The following is a 23,362-nucleotide window of genomic DNA, read 5'->3' as shown; positions in this document are numbered from 1 at the left end:
CTGCAACACTCACTTAAGCATCTTGTAACTGCTTTCTGGACAATAAATAAATGCTGTTTTCCTTCAATAAACTAATATCACAGCTGCATAAATAAACACACTGTAGTCTGTGTCTCTGCTTCCCTGGAAAAAAAAAGAACACTTGGCTGCTTTCATTGCTTGAGAAATGGTGAAGAGCAGGGCTTGCAGCCAGCATTGACTATGCCTGGCTCCATCCCCATTAAACAAATGCTGTTACATCAGAAAAATATTTCTCCGAGACAAGACTCTGAAAGCATTTTCTTTGGATCAAGCCCTGGTAAACAGTTAATACACATTATACATGAGGATTCAGCACCAAGTGCAGTTTTCAGAGACAGCAAGGATAGGTAACTGGGACATATTGGTCATCCAATTCAAAAATCTTAAGTACTTTATTTTATATTTCCATCCTAAACTGCCCTGTACATGTGGAAGTAATGGAAGTTTTCTATGCAGATCTGTGAACCTGTAATAATTATGTGTCGTTGATATGGTATAGCAGTATATGCTTTAGGAGATATGATGTAATTGCATCATGACAAATTGACAGCAATTTGGCAAACATAATCAATGTAAACAAAAAAAAAACGTGCAAGTTCACAGTTGCACCTCGGCACACTATTTTTAAATATATCTTGTAGATATACATCGTCAATATACAAAAACATGAATCAATTCACATGGTATCAGGGGTTTTTCCCCACTCAGTAAATGTTAATTGTTCCACTCACCCGCTGCAGCCGAAGAAACTAATTTTTTGAAAACAAATGTGAAGATTGTCTGTTTCTGCGATTCTCTCTCTCAGCTTGACCCACTGTCTGATGTAAAAGTAAAAAAAAGTATTAAGTTAAAAACTTATGCTAATTCATTATCTGGTTTTAATTCCAAATTATTTGTAAAAAAAAGATTCAAATATAGTTATACATTTCTTCATATTCTTGGTAATGCAAAATGTATGAAACCAGGCATATGCCCATGAATGCAAGAAACGAGGCACAGGAGTAGGCCATCTGGCCCTCAAGACCGATCTGTCATTCAATATGATCATCGTTGATCCATGTGGCCTCAACTCCTCTTCTGTGCCAGTTCCCCATCGCCTTCAATTTCCAAGCTTTTAAAAATGTATCCACCTCCATCTCAAATACTTCTAATGATCTAGTCTACAATTCCCTGCGAGCAAAGAATTCCAGAAATTCACCATCCCTTGCAAAAAGAAATTTCGACACACTTTACACGACAAATTTTAAATAAATAGTCTCTTATCTTGTAACTACATCCCCTTATTCGAAATTCACCCCCTAATAAAATCATTTTAATATCCATTCTCTCATGACCCCTTAGATCTTTGGGTCAAAATAATATCACCTCTCATTCTGCTAAACTCCAATGAATTAATACTAAAACTGTTTTGCCTCTCTGAAAAGCACAAATCTCATCCAAGGAATTAGCCTCGTGAATCCCTTTTGGACTGCCTCCAATGCTACATTATTCTTTTTTAGGTAAGGGACAAAAACACATGTACCATATGGTAAGCTAACTGCTGGTGAAACATTCTCCAGAATTCTCTGCATCCATTCCAATTGATAGAAAAAAAACCATTAAAGATCTGAGGGTGTGCATTTTCAAGAGAGTGAGCATTTCCAGAAAAAAAAATACACTAATTGAAAACGTTCAAAAGTCTGATAAACAAAAATATTGTAAAAACAGAGCGTAGAAACAAAGAATTTCTCCAAAGATAGACACAAATTGCTGGAGTAACTCAGTGGGTCAACAGCATCTCTGGAGGAAAGGATGACTGACGTTTCGGGTAGGGACCCTTCTTCAGACTAAAAGTAGAGGGTTGGGGTGGGGGTGGAGGTGGAGGTGGGAGTGAAGAGCACGAGGAGAGAAAGGACCAGAAATAGTTAAGGCCGGCCATAAATGACCAAAGAAGGCAAGGGGGGAGGGGAGTAAGTAGAAGTTACTTAAAATTAGAGAATTCTAAGTTGATACCACTGGGTTGTAAGCTACACAAACTAAATATGAGGTGCGGTTCCTCCAATTTGCGTGTGGCCTCACTCTGGCAATGGAGACGGCCCAGGACAGAAAGGGCAGTAATGGAATGGGAAGATCCCGTCAACCTAGGCAGACCCAGCATGTTTTCAGCGAAACGGTCACAGGTGTTTGGTCTCAACCAGGAACACCGCATGCAGTAGATGAGGTTAGAGGAGGTACATGTGAACCGCTGTCAAACCTGAAAGGACTGTCGGGGTCCCTGGAGGGAGTCGTGACTTTTTACGCACGATTCAAATCGTACATCGCCCTTAGCTCGCCTGCTATCAACAACACTGCCAGTGTGCTGGCTAGCAAGGCTGGAGGGAGGTCCACCACGGGGGATGTGCACATTCTCGGTGACCGAGCACGACGTGTGGAGGGCTCTGACGCGTGTGAAAACGGGGAAAGCTGTAGGCCCAGATGGTATATCTGGCGAGTACTAAAGTCTTGTGCTACTCAGCTTGCTCCAGTGCTCACCACAATATTCAACCTCTCTCTGGCCAAGTCCGTGGTCCCTGCCTGCTTCAAAAGATCCACCATTGTACCAATGACAAAGAATGCCTCTCCAGTTTGCTTGAATGATTACCGACCAGTAATCACCTCGGTAATCATGGAATGCTTCGAGAGGCTGGTCAAGGAACACATCTGCGCCTTCCTCCCTCGTACCATGGACCCGGTGCAGTTCGCATACCGTCCGAACAGATCCACGGATGATGCAGTCTCCCAGGTTCTGCACACCACTCTCTCTCACCTTGATAGCCAGATGGTGGGCTATGTGAGGATGCTGTTCATTGATTTCAGTTCAGCTTTCAATACCATAGTCCCCACCAGACTTGCTGAGAAGCTGCTGGAACTTCGCCCCCACGTGGTCAAGATGGGGAGACATACCTCCAACCCCCTATCCCTGAACACAGGATCCCCCCAGGGTTGCGTCCTTAGCCCCCTACTGTATTCCCTGTACACACGACTGTGTGGCCAGGTTCAGCTCCAACTCCATCATCAAGTTTGCTGATGATACTGTGTTGGTGGGCCTGATCTCCGATAACGATGAGAACGCCTACCAGGAGGAGGTGGCTGATCTGGCACTCTGGTGTCAGGACAACAGCCTCCTCTTGAATGTCACAAAAACTAAGGAGCTGATTGTGGACTTTAGAAGGGCTCAACATCTGAGGATGTACATGCCACTGGAGATAAATGGGACTACTGTGGATAGGGTGAGCAGCTTTAAATACCTTGGAGTCCACATCACAGAGGATCTGACATGGACAACACACATTGCCGCACTGGTGAGAAAGGCAAGGCAGCACCATTGCCACCTCAGGCAGCTGAGGAAATTCAGAGTCTCTCCGAGGATCCTTCAGTGCTTCTATTCTGGAAAGCAACATCTCAATATGGTTTGGGAACAGCTCTGCCCAGGACAGGAAGGCTCTGCAGAGTGTAGTGCGTTCGGCTGAACGCACTATGGGAACTACACTAACCCCCTCTGCAGGACCTATACACTAGGAAGTGCAGATCCAGAGCAAGCAACATAATGAGGGACCCCTACCACCGTAGCAACGAACTGTTCCAGCTGGTACAGTCAGGCAAGCGCCTCCGCTGTCACGCTGTGAAAACAGAGAGGATGAGACGGAATTTCTTCCCACAGGCCATCCGGACTGTAAACTCTTATCTCATCAGGGACTAATTTACGGTTGTGTCGTGTCTTTTTAAATTTTTTTTCTAAAATGCAAATACTGGTTCTGTTCTATTCTGTTGTTTTTGCACAATCCGCAGGCATTGCCACTTTCATAGAAACATAGAAATTAGGTGCAGGAGTAGGCCATTCGGCCCTTCGAGCCTGCACCGCCATTCAATATGATCATGGCTGATCATCCAACTCAGTATCCCGTACCTGCCTTCTCTCCATACCCTCTGATCCCCTTAGCCACAAGGGCCACATCTAACTCCCTCTTAAATATAGCCAATGAACTGGCCTCGACTACCCTCTGTGGCAGAGAGTTCCAGAGATTCACCACTCTCTGTGTGAAAAAAGTTCTTCTCATCTCGGTTTTAAAGGATTTCCCCCTTATCCTTAAGCTGTGACCCCTTGTCCTGGACTTCCCCAACATCGGGAGCAATATTCCTGCATCTAGCCTGTCCAACCCCTTAAGAATTTTGTAAGTTTCTATAAGATCCCCTCTCAATCTCCTAAATTCTAGAGAGTATAAACCAAGTCTATCCAGTCTTTCTTCATAAGACAGTCCTGACATCCCAGGAATCAGTCTGGCGAACCTTCTCTGCACTCCCTCTATGGCAATAATGTCCTTCCTCAGATTTGGAGACCAAAACTGTACGCAATACTCCAGGTGTGGTCTCACCAAGACCCTGTACAACTGCAGTAGAACCTCCCTGCTCCTATACTCAAATCCTTTTGCTATGAAAGCTAACATACCATTCGCTTTCTTCACTGCCTGCTGCACCTGCATGCCCACTTTCAATGACTGGTGTACCATGACACCCAGGTCTCGCTGCATCTCCCCTTTTCCTAGTCGGCCACCATTTAGATAATAGTCTGCTTTCCTGTTTTTGCCACCAAAATGGATAACCTCACATTTATCCACATTATACTGCATCTGCCAAACATTTGCCCACTCACCCAGCCTATCCAAGTCACCTTGCAGTCTCCTAGCATCCTCCTCACAGCTAACACTGCCCCCCAGCTTAGTGTCATCCGCAAACTTGGAGATATTGCCTTCAATTCCCTCATCCAGATCATTAATATATATTGTAAATAGCTGGGGTCCCAGCACTGAGCCTTGCGGTACCCCACTAGTCACTGCCTGCCATTGTGAAAAGGACCCGTTCACATGCACATCTTGTATGCGTATGTGACAAATAAAGTTGACTTGACGACTTGTATAAGGATGTGTTGCATCTCCTGCTGTTGCTGGGCAATGTACCTGATAAGGTGGTTTGGGTAGGAAGTAATGAATGAACCAAGGAGTTACGTAGTCCCTGCGGAAGGCGGAAAGAGGTGGAGATTGGAAGATGTGATTAGCGGTGGGATCCCTTATGAGGTGACGGAAATGTCGTAGGATGTGTCGGACGCGGAGGTGGTGGGGTGAAAGGCAAGAACCAGGGGAACTCTGTCCATGTTGCTTCTGTGGGGAGGTGGAGCTGGAGTAGAACTACGGGACACAGAGGAGACATCTGTGAGAGCATTATCTACAAGGGGGAATCCCATGTTTCTTGAAGAATGAGGATATCTCATATGTCCTAGTTTGGAACACCTCATATTGGGAGCAGATGTGGTGGAGAAGAATTGAGAGTAAGGAATAGCATATTTGCAAGAGGTTTGGTGGGAACAAGTATAGTCCAGGTGGCTGTGGAAACTGGTAGGTTTGTAATAGATGTCCATTAATAATCGTTCTTCTGGGATGGAGACAGAGAGATAATCCAGGTGAATTTGATGGCAGGGTGAAAGTCTATCTAAACATTTTGTACAGTTTAACCATGTTATATTATTTTGTATTACAGTTACTAAGTAATAAAGCTAGCACAATAAAACATTAAAATCTCCAACCACATTCAAACCTTTTGGTTCAAATTGAATTTGCAATTGAGATTCTAGATCCTCCATCAGAATGATCCCCACTTCAGAAGTATCAACAGGTGCTGACAAGAAGATGTCAGCCATGTCTTTGTGTCTTTCAACCATGACATCAAGATTGATTTCAAGACATCAGCCATGTCTTTCTCTGCACAATGTTGCCTGGGAAGGTGGGAAGAGTTCCTTTCACAGCGTGTGGGGACTCTGGCCCGGGGAGGGAAGTAGCTCGGGTGGCTGCGAGCGGCTGCCGGGACCAGACAGCGGAACTGGCCGCCACCTCTGCGCCTTCTGCCGGTCGGCCCGCCAGCTGACCATGGTGTCCCTCGGCACAGGCGCAACCGGTGGAGGTGGTGGTTGCCGGGTAGCTACTGAACGGAAGGCTGGATGCTCCGTCCCGGGCTTACTCTCTCTCTCTCTCTGCTAGTCCCGGAGCAGGCAACCTGGGCGCTACAGCCAGTCCCGGGACAAGCGACTTGGGAACTACAGCTAGTCCCGGGGCTCGCACGCGACCTGGGAGCTACAGCCAGTCGCGGGGCAGAAGACCTGGGTGCTACAGCCAGTCCTGGGCCTCGCAGGTGACCTGGGAACTGCAGCTAGTCCCAGGGACGTGAAGGATCTGGGAACTGAAGCCAGTCCCAGGGACGCGAGGGATCTGGGAACTGCAGCCAGTGCTGGGGCACGCAGGCGATGTTGCCGACCCCTGGACTAAACCAAACCCTTGATCCTGTCCTGCCATCCATTTTTCAAAATTTAGCAACTTAAATTCGGGGTGCGTCTTCATTGTTGGGAAATACGGTATATCTCCTTAATGTTTTCAGCATCTGCTTTTTTCCCCCCAATCATTAGGTTCCCCTGACTAACTGTTCCGGATTGATTGTTCATCAGTTTCTCAACCTGTTAATTTCTGCTTAACATCCGTTTTACTTTTAACCAACTAACAAAATAGGAGTTGCCAGGAATTAGGTGTTATGCAACAAGAGATTGTGCGCAGTATAATACTTTTAATGTAGAATGTCATGAAAGTGGAACTTTCATGACATAGTCACAATTTTGTAACTCAAATTTCACTGTACCTTAATTGGTACATGTGACAATAAACTGACCTTGAAACCTTGAACAAGAATACACATACACATGTTAGTAACCTCAAATACCAGGTACAATAGTCTTGCTCTTTAAAATTGTGAACCATTTTAAGAGCAAGTCAGCATTTTGTTTCTGTATTGTGAGCAACATACAAGAGTGGTATGCAGATAACTGGTGAATCTAGTTTGCACTCTTTCCAACTTAAGACATCCTTGATGGGCAACCAAAACTGCAGTTTTCCAAGCGTGATCCCACCAACAACCTGTACAGCTGTATCATGATGCCTCAACATTTGTCCTATACCCTTCCTAATGAAGGCAAGCATGCCAAACACCTTCTTCACCACATCATGCACCTGTACTCCAAGATCCCCCTGTTTTCCAACACTCTCCAGGACTACCATTTACTGGGCTGGTAACCTGCACCAGGCCAGTATGATAGTCCTGCCCTGTTTGTCATACCAAAGTGACAATCCTCACACTTGTCAAGAGTTAAATTCCATTTGCCATTCTTTGGCCCACTTTCCCAACTGATCTGGATCTTGTGGCAAACAAGACAATGCAGCACACAGTTGGTCACAGACCTCCAATTAGAAAACCAACGCTTTGACTCCTTCCTCCAAACCAATTTTGAATCCAATTGGCTAGTTCACCTTGGATTCCATGTAATCTAATTTATCAGATAAGCCTACCAGGCGGAACCTTGGTGAGATTCCCTGCCTAATCAATCCTCTTGGTGATCTCTTAAACAAAAAAAACCTCACAAACCAATCAGATTTGTGAGACACGATTTCCCAAGCACAAAGCCATGCTGACCATCACTAATCAGTCCATGTCTATCCAAATGTTGGTAGATCCTATCCCTAAGAATCCCCTCCAACACCTTATCCACCACTGACCTCAGGCTGTGGTTCCTTGGCTGGTTCTTGCTGCTGCCTTAAATAACAACACAACATTAGCTGCTCTCCAGTCTTCTGGAATTTCACCTGCAGCTAATGATGATGCAAGTATTCACAGCAAGGGCCTCTGCAATCTCGTTCCTCACTTCCAACAAGGATGTACTTGATCATGTCGTGGAGATATATTACCTTTAATTTAACTTAAAACCACCAATACCTTATTTGGCAATCCATATATGCTTTAAGTACCCTGCTCTATATTCATTACTTTTTTAACATTTCAAATATTTATTCAATTCCTGTCTGAAAGTTATTTTGCAGTAGTTTAATCACATTTTCAGGTGTATAATTCCATCTGAAAAACTTCTAGCATTAGCCCAGGGCACCGAATACTGCAATATATGAGCGTTTTAACATTGTCTATGTTCATTCAATTCAGAAAATAAGATTCTTATGATTAATAACGAAAAAAAACAATCAGAAGAAACTACAAAGGAAATGAAGTATTGCCAAACATAAACCAAGGAACTGATTGTGGACTTTGGAAGGAGTAGGAGGGGGACCCACAGCCCCATTTATATCAACGGGTCGATGGTTGAAAGGGTCAAGAACTTCAAATTCCTGGGCGTGCACATCTCTGAAGATCTTTCCTGGTCCGAGAACACTAACGCAATTATCAAAAAAGCTCATCAGCGCCTCTACTTCCTGAGAAGATTACGGAGAGTCGGTTTGTCAAGGAAGACTCTCTCTAACTTCTACAGGTGCACAGTAAAGAGCATGCTGACCGGTTGCATCGTGGCTTGGATCGGCAATTTGAGCGCCCTGGAGAGGAAAAAACTACAAAAAGTAGTAAACACTGCCCAGTCCATCATCGACTCTGACCTTCCTTCCATCGAGGGGATTTATCGCAGTCGCTGCCTCAAAAAGGCTGGCAGTATCATCAAAGACCCACACCATCCTGGCCACACACTCATCTCCCTGCTACCTTCAGGTAGAAGGTACAGGAGCCTGAAGACTGCAACAACCAGGTTCAGGAATAGCTACTTCCCCACAGCCATCAGGCTATTAAACCTGGCTTGGACAAAACTCTGATTATTAATAACCACTTTCTGCTATTTGCACTTTATCAGTTTATTTATTCATGTGTGTATATATTTATATCATGGTATATGGACACATTTATCTGTTTAGTAGTAAATGCTTACTATTTTCTGTGTGCTTAAGCAAAGCAAGAATTTCATTGCCCTAAACAGGGACACATGACAATAAACTCACTTGACCTTGAACTTGTAATTCAAATTCCACTTTAGCTGGTTTAGAATGGTCCAAAGGGCTAGGGATTTCAACTGTAAGGCTAAAAACAAGAAAAGCTGTGCTCCTTTGGGGTAAAAAGGTAGGTGAGCAATGAGATAGAGCTGTACAATACCATGACCACTTTAGAAAAGGAAAAAAAGGTGTAAACTGCTGTCATTAGTGGATTATTCAAGGATCACAGATTGAAAAATTTTAAAACAAAAATACACGGGACATAAGAGGAAAAACAACAGGGTACGTAAGATTTGAAATTCACTGTGACAGAACAGAATCAGTTTGCTTTTTCAGTAGGTAACAGGAAAAGCAATGGCGAAAAAATAATTTGCAGGGCTAACTGGGGGAGAAAAAAAGGGAGAATGTAATTAACAGGATTGTTCTGCCTGAGAGGCATAAACTTAATAAACCAAACGGCAGCCTCCTGTGCCATTACAAACCTACAATTCTATAAAAACCTGAGCTTAGCCACAATCAACTATTTAATATAAAAAGTTTAAAAATGGCTGTTTTGTAGTTTTGTGCTTTGAAACCTAGCTAAAAACAAAGGTTCTATTTTTCTCTTTCACTCTGATTGACTCAAAAACATTTTTTATATAAATTACTTTCACAACCTCAGAATTCCCCAAAGTGCCTTTGATGTGTAGTCACTACTATATTGCAAGAAATGTGCCAGCCAATTTTGCCCACAGCAAGGTACCAAGTCAGGAATATGATTATCACTAGGAGATGGGCATGGTACTGAATGAGTATTTCTCCTCTGTATTTACCGGGGAGAAAGACAGTAGGACGGGGGAAATTGGAGCAGTCACTGGAAGCACCTTGAGAGCAGTTAGTGTTACCGTAGAAGTACTGAAGGTACTGTCATGTTTGAAGGTAGACAAATCTCCAGGGCCTGATCAGATCTATCCGAGGACATTGCGGAGAATTAGAGTGGAAATTGCGAGAGCCCTGGTTGAAATTCACGAGTCGTTCTTAAATACAGGAGGGGTGCCGGAAGATTGGAGGGTGGCAAATGTTGTGGCCGTTTTCAAGAAGGGCTGCAGGGAAAATGCTGGGAACTATTGGTCGGAGAGCTTAACATCTGTAGTTGGTAAGTTACTGAAGAGCATTCTGTGGGATAGGTTAAACAGGCATTTGGATGGGCAAGGGCTGATTAGGGATAGTCAGCATGGTTTTATACGTGGAAGGTCGTGTTTCACAAATCTGATTGATTTTTTTGAAGATGTGATCAAAAAGGTTGATGAGGGCAGAGCTGTAGATGTTGTGTACATGGACTTCAGTAAGGCATTTGACAAGTTTCCGCATGGTAGGCTGCTCTGGAGGGTTAGGTTGCATGGGATCCAAGGAGAGATAGCTGAAAGGATAGCAAATTGGCTCCATAGAAGGAAGCAGAGGGTGATGGTGGAAGGTTGCTTCTCAGACTGGAAGCCTGTGACCAGTGGTGTGCCTCAGGGATTGGTGCTGGGTCCGTTACTGTTTGTCATCTACATCAATGACTTGGATGAGAACATATAGGGCAAGATTAGCAAGTTTGCTGATGATACAAAAGTTGGAATTTTGCAGATAGTGCAGATGGTTGTGAAAGATTGCAGCAGGATCTGGATCAATTGACCAGGTGGGCGGAGGAATGGTTGATGGAATTTAATACAAAAAAGTGTGAGGTGTTGTATTTTGGGAGATCGAACAAGGGCCTAAACGGTAAATGGTAGGCCTCTGGGTAGTGTTGTAGAGCAGAGGGATCTAGGAGTGCAGGCGCATGGTTCCTTGAAGGTCGAGTCGCAGGTTGGCTTTTGGCACATTGGCCTTCATCAGTCAGAGTATTGAATATAGAAGTTGGGAGGTCATGTTGCAGTTGTATGCGACCGCATTTAGAATATTGTGTTCATTTCTGGGGAACATATTATAGGAAAGATAATGTCAAGCTTGAAAGGGTTCAGAAAAGATTTACAAGGATAATGCCAGGACTAGAGAGTGTGAGCTATAGGGAGAGGTTGAGTAGGTTGGGTCTTTGTTCCATGGAGCGCAGGAGGATGAGGGGAGATCTTATAGAGATACACAAAATCATGAGAGGAACAGATCATGTAGATGCACGGTCTTTTACCCAGAGTAAGGGAATCGAGGACCGGAGGACATATGTTCAAGGTGAAGGGGAAAAGATTTAATAGGAATCCGAGGGGTAACTTTTTCACCCAAAGGGTGGTGGTGTACGGAACAAGCTGCCAGAGGAGGTAGTTAAGGCTTGGACTATGAATGAATGAATGAATGAATGAATGAATACGTTTATTGTCATTGCACAATACTGTGCAACAAAATTCCATTGCATCTCCTCCGGTTAAAAAATACAAACACGACAACCATTGACATATGTACACTTATTAGTAAAAAATAATAAATAAGTATTTAAAAATAATTTTAAAAGAATGTTGCATTTCTTGGAATTACATTTTGCTTCCCCAGTGTTCGCTGTTGGAATTAAGCTCTTTTATCGCACATGGGTAGAAACTATTTTTTAGCCTTCAGAGACCTGAATCGCCTCCCAGAGGGTAGCAGAGTGAAAAGGTGGTTGGCAGGGTGGGATGTGTCCTGCTTGATGTTTGTGGCCCGGCGTAAGCATCGGGCCCTATATATATATCATCCAAGGAGGGCAGTTGAGCGTTTGTAATGCTCTGTGCAGTTTTTATAACTCTCTGCAGCGCCCTCCTCTCAGCCACAGTGCAGCTAGCAAACCACACCAGGATGCCATAGGAGAGGATACTTTCCACGGCGCATCGGTAGAAGGACAGCAGCAGCGGCTGTGAGACGTTTGCTCTCCGCAGAGACCTCAGGAAATACAGCCGCTGCTGTGACTTCTTCACGAGAGTGACGGTGTTCATTTGCCATTTGAGGTCCTGGGAGATGTTTATTCCCAGGAACTTAAAGCCAGTGACTCTCTCCACCATGTCTCCTTTGATGTATAAAGGAGCAGGTTCCTCTCTCCTCTTCCTCCTGAAGTCAACGACCAGTTCTTTTGTCTTTGATGGGTTGAGTACCAGTTTGTTTTTGGTACACCAGACAGTCAGTTTTTGGACTTCATCTCTGTAGGCAGACTCGTCGTTGTTGTTTATCAGTCCCACCACAGTCGTGTCGTCCGCAAACTTGATGATCCTGTTTGTACTGTGTGTTGGTGTACAGTCATAAGTGTATATTGTATACAAGATGGGACTCAGCACACAACTATCCCATCGCTTAAACAAGTTAGCCAAGTACATGGATAGGACAGGTTTGGTGGGATATGGACCAAGCGCAGGCAAGTGGGACACGTGTAGCTGATACATTGCTGGCAGTATGGGCGAGTTGGGCCGAAGGGCACTGTTTCCACACTGTATCACTCTATGACTGTAATGGCTTTATTGGTTGTAGACATTGGCGAGGCAAAAAAAATAATTTAAAAATAAAATAAAATAGTATTTTGCATCAGATTAAGCATCGGATGATTTGATGACAAATTGTAAAACAGCTCTGTATTTGGTGAAGCTTGATTTGAAATCATTTGGGTAATAAAAGCCCACATAAGTACTGATATAAAACAAAGATGAGACTTCTTGAATGAGACTTCCATTTGCACTTAGATAAGTCCCAGCTGAGGGATGAAAAAAAACTCTGCACGACCCAGGCTTTTGAGAGGCTGAGGTCTCGAGTAAAAGTATTGAAGTAACATTGAAGAACAAAGTTTAATCCTATTACTATAAAATCTGTAATTTATATGAGGTAACTTACGGTGGTTTGCAAAAGTTTTCATATCCCTTGAACTTTTCCACATTTTGTCACGTTACAACCACAAACGTAAATGTATTTTATTGGGATTTTATGTGATAGACCAACACAAAGTGGTGCATAATTGTGAAGTGGAAGGAAAATGATACATGGTTTTCAAATTTTTTTACAAATAAAAAACTGAAAAGTGTGGCATGCAAAAGTATTCAGCCCCCTTTACTCTAATACCCCTAAATAAAATCCAGTGCAACCAATTGCCTTCAGAAGTCACCTAATCAGTAAATAGAGTCCACTTGTGTGCAATCTAATCTCAATATAAATACAGCTGTTCTGTGAAGGCCTCAGAGGTTTGTTAGAGAACATTAGTGAACAAACAGCATCATGAAGCCCAACACACCAGACAGGTCAGGGATAAAGTTGTGGAGAAGTTTAAAGCAGGGTTAGGTTATAAAAAAATATCCCAAGCTTTGAACATCTCCCGGAGCACTGTTCAATCCATCATCCGAAAATGGAAAGAGTATGGCACAACTGCAAACCTACCAAGACATGGCCGTCCACCTAAACTGACAGGCCGGGCAAGGAGAGCATTGATCAGAGAAGCAGCCAAGAGGCCCATGGTAACTCTGGAGGAGCTGCAGAGATCCACAGCTCAGGTGGGAGAATCTGTCCACAGGACAACTATTAGTCGTGCACTCCACAAATCGGGCCTTTATGGAAGAGTGGCAAGAAGAAAGTCATTGTTGAAAAAAAGCCATAAGAAGTCCCGTTTGCAGTTTGCCACAAGTCATGTGGGGGACACAGCAAACATGTGGAGGAAGGTGCTCTGGTCAGATGAGACCAAAATTGAAGTTTTTGGCCTAAATGCAAAACGCTATGTGTGGCGGAAAACGAACACTGCACATCACCCTGAACACACCATCCCCACTGTGAAACATGGTGGTGGCAGCATCATGCTGTGGGGATGCTTTTCTTCAGCAGGGACAGGGAAGCTGGTCAGAGTTGATGGGAAGATGTATGGAGCCAAATACAGGGCAATCTTGGAAGAAAACCTGTTAGAGTCTGCAAAAGACTTGAGACTGGGGCGGAGGTTCACCTTCCAGCAGGACAACGACCTAAACATACAGCCAGAGCTACAATGGAATGGTTTAGATCAAAGCATATTCATGTGTTAGAATGGCCCAGTCAAAGTCCAGACCTAAATCCAATTGAGAATCTCTGGCAAGACTTGAAAATAGCCGTTCACAGACGCCCTCCATCCAATCTTGAGCTTGAGCTATTTTGCAAAGAAGAATGGGCAAAAATTTCAGTCTCTAGATGTGCAAAGCTGGTAGAGACATACCCCAAAAGACTTGCAGCTGTAACTGCAGCGAAAGGTGGTTCTACAAAGTATTGACTCAGGGGGGCTGAATACTTTTGCATGCCACACTTTTCAGTTTTTTTACTTGTAAAAATATTTGAAAACCATGTATCATTTTCCTTCCACTTCACAATTATGCACCACTTTGTGTTGGTCTATCACATAAAATCCCAATATGTTTGTGGTTGTGACGTGACAAAATGGGGAAAAGTTCAAGGGATATGAAAACTTTTGCAAGCCACTGTATATTGAACCTCTGAACAGGAGGCTGAAAAGAAACACTAATTTTCACTTCCCGTACCATTTCATGTTAAATAACCATGAATAGATCGTAATCACTGTCAACTGCAATGTGTGTGTGTGTGCGCATCTATCTATCTATCTATCTATCTATCTATCTATCTATCTATCTATCTATCTCTATATCTATCTATATCTATCTATATCTATCTATATCAAGAGGCCGTATCACCATTAAGAATGTGTGCTTGTATAAAATAACCAATTCAAATTGTATGTTTTAAATATTATGTCAAATTATTCATCCTTCCAAAGAAGGCATTACTTTGTGGATGTCAGGAGTATTTCTGAATGAATGAGAAAGGGACCCCTATATTTTCTTTCGCCAATAAAAACTACTGAAGGGCCCAGCTGACCATAATCCCTACCCCCAGCACCATAGTTCCTCAGACTCAGAAACAGCTTCTTCTCATCTGTTATCAGGCATATGAATTGTCCTTGCATAAGCTAGGATACAGTCCAATTCTCATCCTCCTCTTTGGGGACATTGGACTTTGTCTCTGGAATTATTGTGCTGTAATGCTGAGAAATACATTCTGCACTCTGTATCCTTCCCTTAATTTTGCCTATTGTACTTGAGTTTGGCTTGATTGTATTTATGTACAATATCAGATTTGATTGGATAGCATGCAAATTAAAGCTTTTCACTGCACATGACAATAATAAACCTAAACCTAGTTCCAGTACCTAGTTCACCATCAGGCCTATTGCTGGTCCAAAGATCCAGCATCTATTGTGTCATCAGGTCCATCTCTGATGGTCAGAGTCCAGACATTTATCCCACCATCACCCCCAACACCAGACTATCGCGAGCTTGTATCTTATAGGCTGCTTTTCCTCACAACACACTATTTGCGCCTTCAGGATATCCTTCACAAGGGCCTCAAAGGAAGCAATCAGTAATAGCACAGTCTCACGCAAGTTGGTTCACAAATGCACCAAAGAGTTTTGGGGAGGGGGGGGGGGGGATGGGGTTTAATATTTCCTGTGCATAGGTCACCAACATAAATCTACAAGTCTTTGGGGAACTGAAATAAATTTCCAATGGGCTGTTTCAATAACATTATATATTTTACACTAACTGTGAAACTTCTTTAAGTATAATATAGATTTATCAGTTTTATGCAATGTTTTTCCGCACTCAAGATCACACTTAATAATCCATTGACCTTTTGGCTGGCAGGAACATGACCACAATCCAGGCAGCTAGTCTAGTATAGTACCAGCACAATCTGGTCTGTTTTCTTTTGAATGAAACATAAACTGGTATTCCATCTCCTTTCTCATAGAGGTCCCATGGCACAACATTAAAAAAAAAAACACGCAGCTCTCTCTGGAATGGTGGCGATCTCTCAATCACTAAGACAGATAATCTGATCATTCCTTCAAGGATGCCAGTGGGAACTTGGTATGGAAAAATTAGCTGTTGCATTTTTTCTGCTTTACAATAGTAACTCAACATTAATTAAAAGAGAAAATCAAAAGTACTGCATATGCTGAACATCCGAAACAAAACAGAAAATGTTAGAAATACCTAGGTCAGGCAATAACAGTGGAAAGTCGAAATGAGTGAAAGCTGCCCAAGCAAAATATGAGAAAGGAATGTCTGCTTTGGAAAGATGAACAATTTGACCTAATATTTAAAACATACAATATAAGTTGGTTGCTTTATACAAAAGTATTCAGCATTTCCTGTTTCAATTAGCATTTAATAGGTGGCATTGTAGGTTGGAAAGGTACTATATAAAACAAGGTACTATATAAAATAGCTCTATCTTCTTTACTTACCTCAGATTGGTTCATTCTTCTTATGTGACTGACTCCTCCACCTCCCAACTGCATTGCCCAGATCCACAAGATTGTCTGCACAGATGACCAATGTATAAAATTAATTGAAAGTCACATACTTGTAAAAAAAAAATAATTCACATGACCTTCCCGTCTCAATTTAACTTCTCTATACTGCCTTCAACATTTAGAATGTTTCCTCTCCAAATCTTTAAAATGTTACCTGTTTTTATGTGCCTTCTAAGAACACTCCCTATATTTTGAATAAAACATTCACAACATTCAGAAAAAGCACTCCCCTAAATTGTTAACACTAGGCCCTTCCCAGAATGGAGAATGGTTAAATATAAGAGGTTCAAAAGAGTAAGTGTCAAAAGAAACAGTAGCACACATTTTATTTAAAAGAGAATTAAATCCACACTAGAATAAAAAAAATTGATGCCTTTCACAGTGTACAACACCACCACACAAGGGTCACACTGCTAAATAAGTTAATGTTCTATCACACACTGTTTACCAAACACTTAAGGGTCTGTCCCACTTGCGTGTCCTTGGCACGCAAATTACGCGACCTCGTGGTCGCGTTGAGGCATACGGGCATCGTATGGCCGCGCGGGGCCAGTCCCACTTAGGAGCGCGGAGGGGTATGTAGTTATGCGCGACATCGCTCGGGGCTCCAAAATTTTTGTAGTGAACAAAATCTTCGAGTGCCAACAGCCAGCCGCGGAACTGACGGCCAAAATGGGACAGGCCCAAGACCCTGGCGCTACGCAACGTCTCACCTTCAACAGCAGCAGAAGCAGGCAAACGATCGCCGAACTCTGCCTGGGGCTCACGGCCGTTGTGATCCGGATCCGCCCCCACTTATACTCCCAGAGTTGGGCCAAGAAAATTGAAGATAGACACAACATGCAGGAGTAACTCAGCGGGACCGGCAGCATCTCTGGAGAGAAGCATTGGGTGACGTTTCGGGTCAAGACCCTTCTTTTCAGAACTGAAGAAGTCTCGACACGAATCGTCACCCATTGCTTCTCTCCAGAGATGCTGCCGGTCCTGCTGAGTTCCTCCAGCTTTGTGTCCATCTTCAAATGACGTCACGTGCTCCAGACGGCTGTGCGTACGCATGTAATTCGCGCCCGACCTTCGCAAGCCCATCGCGGCTCAACGCGACCACGAGGCCGCGTAATTTGCGTGCCAAGGACACGTAAGTGGGACAGGCCCTTTACCAACAATTAATCAGGCCCTAAGCATTGTAATAGAACCTCTTCAAGCAGTGTACTTTTCATTTGCCCGGAGCTTTCCCATTCTTTATTCTAATATTTGAGCTTATACAAGATTTTACCATAGAAGTTATTGATTCTAAATACATGTGGCTATTCTAGTTTCATCAATTTTTGACAAGGGCTTTCTAAAGAATCTCTTGCTTCTACATTCATCCTTCTATAAATGGGTTTTAAAAACTTTCATGTCACCTCCTGCTCTTTAAGAATTTTATTTGACCCTTCAATGACATTCACTTTTAAAAGCCACTAGATTACTGAGACACATAAAAATAAGATCTGACCAGAGGAAAATTCAAACAATGGGAAATTAACTCTGCAGAAATGATTTAGAATGCAAAGATCAGATAAACACAGGACGTGCATAAACCATTATATCAAACGACAAGAAAAACACAGAAGAAAAATTGATTGATATGGGGAAATTAAAAGATTAGTGAGGTTGGGGGAAGAGCACCACAAAATGAAGGAGGCAGTCCTCCTCCACATTATTGAAAAATTACTTTCTCTGATTTTCATTAGACATTAGATGCAGATCAGAAGTGGGCCTACAATCATTAGGTGATTGGAGCAGTGGTTTAATCACTCAAACTGCAATAGGACCTGCTGGTTTTCATCTACTGGATTACCCTGAGGTAATCATAATTTCCATAATTGTGGAAAGGACATTTTTCCTAGTTTCATTGTTGGCAAACTATTGGAACCATGTGGAATAAAATTAAGCATATGCATAAAGAACAATCAATGAACATAGATATCCAAAGTAGATCATATTTGATCAGCCTTTAACGTTATTTGTAGTCGGAGGATACATGAAGGAAATATAGTGAATGTGGTTTATAAAGATTTACAAAAGGAGATGCAACATATGTGGGTTTTCGTAAAAACTTTTGGTGCATTAGACACGATCAGATGAAAATAGTATGGGCATTTGCCACTGGAATTAAAGGGAATGATGAAACAGTCAAAGGGCAAGTTGATCCAGGAAGATATGATGAATGGCACAACAGAGTCTGTACTGGAACTTTTATTATTATGTACAATAAAAAATGGATGTAGGAACAAAGGCAGCAGTGAAACCAGTCAATGAAAATAAACCTGGGGAGTACAGCAAACTGCTGCAGAGGATTATGCCAGATTCAAAAGGAGCGAAGCAGATGTAATTGAATGTAGAAAAATATTGACTAATATATTCTGAAAAAAGGAAAAAGGAAATCCATTTGAATCAGCATGATTTTAAATTGGTTAAAGAGTGAAACTGATCTAGCTACCAGTACCAGCCAACACGGTTAGAGAAACAGCAAAGGCAATCTTGGTATTGTGTCCAAATGTAAAGAAGCTTGTATGACATTTCCATATTTGGTGCAGTACAGTTCTTAGCAGGACTATTAAGAAAGAGAAAAAACTTTAAAGCATAGGCTCAACAGGATGTTACCAGTGGTTTACAAACTTAAAGATCTGAAGGGATAATATTTATTTATTCATTTTTCAGCCCAGCATTTACTACCTATCTCTGATTTTCTCAAGAAGTTGGGCAGGGACAGTTTACTTGATGGGGATCAGTAATTCAATAGAATCCTCTGGTTACTAACCCTCCAATCAAGGGATGGTGTTTTCTCCCTGTCAACTTAATTAAAACAAGGTTTTGTGCATAGAAATTTAACACTTCAGCTGGTAGAGCAGGCAGATCTTATACAATTAGTCTTTTATAGAGTCACAGTTATACGGAATGGAAACAGGCCTTTAGCCGAACACACTGTGCCAACTAAGATGTCTATCTGAGCTAGTCCTATTTGCTTGTGTTTGGCCCTTTTATTATCACGAACCTGCCTAAATGTATTTTAAACACTATAATTATACCATCCTCTGGAACTTTTTCAACATAACCATCACCCTCTGCCAATAAAGGTTAGAAATAACTATGTTAAATTAAAAAACAATCAAAGAGAAATTTAAGGGGGAAAAAGCTTTTGTGTGGATGTTGAACTCCCTGTAACAAACTGAGGTCAAAGCAGAGCCAATAAGTACGCTAAATATTTACTTGATAATTGCTGCAATAAGTAAAAAGCTTGCTGGGATTTCTGGGTGGCTTACATGGACAGTTCAATATCAGCACACTTGACAGACAATGCTTAGATGAACAATTAACAATCTCCACTGCATCAAATTTTTATTTTACACAAAAATTTGACAAAAATTCAGGAAACGTCTTGAATAGTCTGCAGCATACTGAAGGGTACAAAATACATGCAAATTCAAGATTTTCCTCTCAACATGTGGTATCATCCTTCCTCGTCAATTTAACCTTTTTCAGCCATTGTAAGCAGAGTCTGGGATTAAAAGATGTCAGTTATTACATGTCAAATCTTAACCTGGGCTCATCAGCAAGGGGTTCAAACATATTAACTAGGCTGTTAGACCAGTACTGAAAGCGTACTGCATAGTTGAGGAGAGTCCATATTTTGGATGAAATGTTGAACCTGGTCTTTCAGGCAACTGTACAACAAATCACAGGGACTATTTCAAAGATTCACTGAACAAGTTAATTTTTTATCCCTCATCCAGCTTGGATATAACAATATGATTACTGGACATTGTTTCTGGTGTTTTTTTAAAGACAATCCATGCTAAATGGCTGTACTGCATTACCGCAAAATTGTTCGATGGACTGTAAACTGCTCACGGACGTTCTGAAATAAATACAAGCCTTTCTTTGATGACCACCAAATGTCTGAGAAAAAATAACGAAATTAATATACAGTGGAATGGGCTCTATATAAGACTCAAAGATAGAAACTGGCACCATTCATCGTGTACAGCCTTCTTCAATATTATCGAGTTGAAAACTTATCTAGTCAACCCCAATTGCAAAGGGATTAAACCAAAACAAACTATTTCTCTCTCCATTGTCACTCTGACACAGTTGTTTGCAGCATTGCTTTTTTTCCACTTGAGTTCTTCAGTATCTGCAGTATTTTATTTTTAAGATAACTGGCAAAAGAAACAAAAGGAAAGGGGAGAATTTGGCTTGTGATCTGCACTACCTGAAAACTGGAAGCAGATTTGATCCAAACTTCCAGAAATACTGAAAACAAATAAAAAATAATTGGGCAAATAGGAAGAGTATAGTTAGTGGTGATAATGAGGTGAGGGGGTGCTGAGTTTGTCTTATTAAATAGCTCTATGATCTCTATACGAATCTATATTTGTTTAAGGTTAAAGAGTAACCAATCATAGCTTTCAGAGTTCAATCAGCACAGCCAAGAGAAATCAAGGATTAGCGTTTGTTCAGGGTAGAGTTGACCAGCGTCCTGCAATCTATTCAGGTAGCATCAAACTATTGAGACATAAATTTGTAGGCTGATCTGAAATGAACTAGTCAAGAATCCCAATCATACAGTGACATGACTTTCTCTCCTGTCTTCCATACAGCAAGGTGTGTAGTCTAAAGTACAAGTAATCTGACCAGTTCAGACAGATGCCGTCATAGAGAGACAGAATAGGTTGTAACCTACCATTCTTAGTCATGTCAATATTAATCTAATTTAACTGCATGTTTGTGCACTTCGCATCAGACTACCCTGAAGGAATAATCCTAATAATCCCAGTCTGAAGAAGGGTTTCGGCCCGAAACGTTGCCTATTTCCTTCGCTCCATAGATGCTGCAGCACCCGCTGAGTTTCTCCAGCTTTTTTGTGTAATCCAACAACTCATTTTGGCAACTGGTAATATTCATTAACTCTCCATGGGCAAACAGCAACTCAGTTGCAAACTAAGCACGTTGATCACACTGATAAGTGAATAAACTCCCATTGTCACTATGGAGACACAAACAACTTTGTTTTTGGTCTAGATTCCAGCAACTGCAAAGTGCTTGAGGAATTCAGCAGGACATGCAACATCTATGGAGGCAATAGGTTGGCAATGTTTTGGATCAGTCTGAAGAAAGGTTCTGACTCGAAAGGCTGCCTGTCATTCCTTTCACATATGTTGCCTGACTCACTGAGTTCCTCCAGCACGCTGTTTTTTTGCCCACTGTCGCTACTTTATGTCCACATTTCCCAAAAGCAAGGTGTCTGGACTGACTAACAGGCAAATGCTGAATACTCAGGCCACCTTTGCCCATGTTAACAGTTTCTTGCGACGAAGCAGTCAAGCTACACCTTTCCATTTAAAAAAAAGGACATTAAACGGGGCACATAGTACATAAAACCAAAAATTACAAAGAGTAGCCCGACTTCCAGACTGATCAACACTCAGAGCAAAATCCATGCACTAAAACTCACGGAGAAAAAGTGCTTCAGGCCACATAGATAAGATGTTTGAGAAAGGTCACTGGCCACAATAAGTTACTCCAAGGAACGAAAGTGGACTGTCCACACTGACAGGGGCCCAGGCCACACGCTGCAGGGATCTGGGACACAGCGGCCCGTCCAAACGATGTTCAGTAAATGGGCCCTTGGACGTGGCAACGAAGCCGAGCTTCCCCCCTCCCGATATAGGATGCGCTCTGGGGGGCGGGAGAGAGCAGTGGAAGCCCCAGAGCACCGGGTTGGGGGTTGGACTGGACTGGCAGGCGGCGGTGCTGGAAGCCCGCAGCCCCGGGAGGGGAGGGCCTGTGACAGCCGGGGGCTGATCCGCAGATCCCGGGCCCCGTCGCTGCTCCCGGTAGCTGGGGCGCCGCGTTAACAGGCGAAGCGATCAAACGCCGCCGCGAGTTCTTCCTCTTACCGTCAGCGCTGTCGTCGTCGTCGCCGCCGCTCCTCCCTCGTTGCAAGCGGCTCCACCCAGCCAGCCGGATGGCTCTCAGTGGCGGCCGTCGCCGAGCCAAGCGAAACCAAAATACCAGCACAACATGGCGGGGGCGGGGGGGGAGGGGGGTTGGCTGACGGCAAAGCTCGCGAGCGCCGGCCCAGCCTCGCGAGAGCGGTCCCGTCTCGCGGCACTCGACCCGCGCCAGGGGCGGGAAAGCTGATGCGAGCGAGGGCGTGACCTAGACCGTGCTCCTTCAACGGCAATGTTGTGATAGCAACAGCCGTCACCGAGGTGTGAGAGAGGTGAGGGGTGATCAGCAAATAGGGATAAGAAGCAAAAGATTGGAAAGAGGGGACTGAAAGAAAACATGGTCACAGGGCGAATGTGCTAATTCCACATGGACAGCACCGGAGGTGAGGATTGAACCCAGGTCGCTGGAGGTGTGAGGTTGGGGAGATTTACTGCTGTGCCGTGGTGTTCCATCCTTGCTGAGGAATTATATACCGTCCAAAGTGGAATGGTTATTTCCTTACATAATTACTCCAAAATGGTAAATGACCTGGAACAATCCCAAGCTCTTATCCAAATAGCACAAGATTTTACATGTCAGATGCGAGCCTGTCGGCTCACTGCTGAGCAACAGCCAGAAGCCTCTCCCGTGAGACAGAACGAGTTCCAGTGAAGACAAATTTCATAACATCCGCCTACAATGGGCAGGATACAGAGGAAGCTTCAGCCGAGTGTGTTGCAATGATGATGTTAGAAGTTTGAAAAACGTCTTGTTTGAAGTGCCAGCATGCAGACTGGTGTTGTACGAGCAAAAGTGATGGGAATATTTAAATCAACACAGGAGGCATTTCAGCCCATCGGTTGTTGCTGGTTCCCGGCAGAGCTGTCACATCAGTTTCTTGTTTTAATTATTTTCCCAATAGCTTATTTTTTGCTACATACCTACACTGCAACAGCCAGGTTCAGGAATAACTGCTTCCCCACAGCCATCAAGCTACTAAACCTGGCTCGGACAAAACTCTGATTATTAATAACCCATTATCTGTTATTTGCACTTTATCAGTTTATTTATTCGTGTGTGTATATATTTATATTATGGTATATGGACACACTGATCTGTTTTGTAGTAAATGCCTACTATGTTCTGTTGTGCTGAACCAAAGCAAGAATTTCATTGTCCT

General features: G+C 43.0%; 1 protein-coding gene across 3 annotated transcripts in view; it reads right to left on the bottom strand.

Moving 5' to 3' along the window:
• tab2 (TGF-beta activated kinase 1 (MAP3K7) binding protein 2) overlaps positions 1–22,289 on the bottom strand; it is a 42,203-nt gene extending 19,914 nt beyond the window's left edge. The window contains exons 1-3 of one of the 3 annotated variants that reach the window (XM_033026133.1): positions 22,149–22,289; positions 16,138–16,212; positions 753–839 (exon numbers count right to left, since the gene is read on the bottom strand). The gene's annotated coding sequence lies outside the window, so the exon portion shown is untranslated. Of the gene's footprint in view, positions 1–752; positions 840–1,543; positions 1,578–16,137; positions 16,213–21,703; positions 21,724–22,148 lie in introns of those variants that run through there. The other 2 variants (XM_033026134.1, XM_033026135.1) reach the window with 2 other exon arrangements.
• Positions 22,290–23,362: the final 1,073 nt, after the last annotated feature.

This window comes from Amblyraja radiata, chromosome 8, assembly GCF_010909765.2.
Source record: "Amblyraja radiata isolate CabotCenter1 chromosome 8, sAmbRad1.1.pri, whole genome shotgun sequence".
Classification (NCBI taxonomy): domain Eukaryota; kingdom Metazoa; phylum Chordata; class Chondrichthyes; order Rajiformes; family Rajidae; genus Amblyraja; species Amblyraja radiata.
Note: the sequence above shows the minus strand (reverse complement) of the source record. Positions and strands in the feature narration are given on the sequence as shown.